The sequence below is a fragment of the Tiliqua scincoides genome, chromosome 11, assembly GCF_035046505.1.
Source record: "Tiliqua scincoides isolate rTilSci1 chromosome 11, rTilSci1.hap2, whole genome shotgun sequence".
In the NCBI taxonomy this organism is placed as follows: Eukaryota; Metazoa; Chordata; class Lepidosauria; order Squamata; family Scincidae; genus Tiliqua; species Tiliqua scincoides.
In genome coordinates this window covers 21,329,434-21,330,940 of record NC_089831.1, presented here as the reverse complement: position 1 = coordinate 21,330,940, position 1,507 = coordinate 21,329,434, and the positions used below count along the sequence as shown (strand labels likewise).

The window sequence follows — 1,507 nt, the reverse complement described above, 5'->3', positions numbered from 1 at the left end:
ATATTAAAGCTACAACCCTATACGCACTTACCTGAGAGTAGGCCATGTTGAACACAGTGGGACTTACTTCTGAGTACACATGCATAGGATTGTGATGCAATGTACCTTGTTGGTCAAACGGTTCTGTGGATGTTGCCAGCATGTCACCAATACTTGGTAGTCTTAGAAGTCTAGAACTGTTGTAGAAATTCTTCACAAGGTGGACAGAATTAGTAAGATCTGGGATGAAAGTTGCCAACCAACGAGTTTTGTCCAAAGTGATGTTTCGAGTTGAACTTGGCCCTCTGACACTTGAAGTTCCCAAGAAAGCATGCTGCACAGGGAGGTACACTTCTCTCTTAAGCTACCGGTTGGTTGGCAACCTTCGAAAGACTATGGTATAAGCCTACAGCACCCAGTATTCCCAGGTGGTCTCCCATCCAAGTACTAACCAGGCCTGACCCTGCTTAGCTTCCAAGATCAGACGAGATTGGGCATGTGCAGGGTAACAGCTACCAGTGCTTGAGCAAACCATGGTGTATGACAGGATTCTGCATGGAGGGTCACAACCTGTGGAGCTTGGATTGGATGGCCCAAGATATTTCTCCCCAACTCTTCCATCCTCTGCTCTTGATTTTCTGATATCTGCTTAATGGTGCTCTCTTACACCTTCCATACCAGGTTGTGTGTTGGGGGGGGGGGTATGCAGTTGTGTCAGTCTGAGCTGATGGCCTGTGTTTACCATTCCCACAACGCATCCCTGTTAGAAGTACATCACTCACTGGCTTCAAAGTGAGATGCTGTTAACACTGGTATTAATTAGCGGTGTGTTGCTCAAAATTCACCTGTCTCTCTCCCTCTGCTAATGAATATGGAGGAGACAATCTGCTCTGTGCCGCTATGATAGTGGAAAGAGTGAACCAGTTTTTTGTATTCGGCTTGAAAAGGAGAGCAAAATAATTCCCCTTCCCACTACTTCTTCCCCCTCTTCACAGGAGCCCCTTAATTAAATGCTGCACTGGATATGATGCTATCAACTAAATATTGAAAGGTTGAGAAGCTTCGTGCAAACTTCCCTTGTCCCTCTCTCTGTTTTGATGTCCATTTTATAATCAGCTTCCATGTTCTCTGAGAGCAGACGGAGCCATCACAGCATAACCCAAGTCAATTTTTCATTCATTCATTCATTCATTCATTCATTCATTCATTCATCTTTATTGTCACATGAGACATACAAACAAAAACCAGTAGCAATAAACACCAAAAGGTTACATAAGCATTACACCCATTTTAACATTGATTGGAGGTCAGAAGGTCAAAAGGACAGAATTTTCTTTCATGTATTTGCAATAGGCTTCTCCTTCTCAAAAAGTCTATATTGAGAACAAAGCCGGAATTACATATTTTGCAACAAACACGGCACATTGACACTCTGTATGCAGAAACCATGTGGTGGGTGTTGTTGGGTGATTAGCTTATTCTTCCTGCCAGTGTTATCCTACTCATGAGGTCATTGCATCTAGACCAG

General features: G+C 43.5%; 1 pseudogene; it reads right to left on the bottom strand.

The window, feature by feature from the left end:
- Nucleotides 1-382: 382 nt before the first annotated feature.
- Nucleotides 383-499, bottom strand: LOC136662615 (5S ribosomal RNA; annotated as a pseudogene).
- Nucleotides 500-1,507: the final 1,008 nt, after the last annotated feature.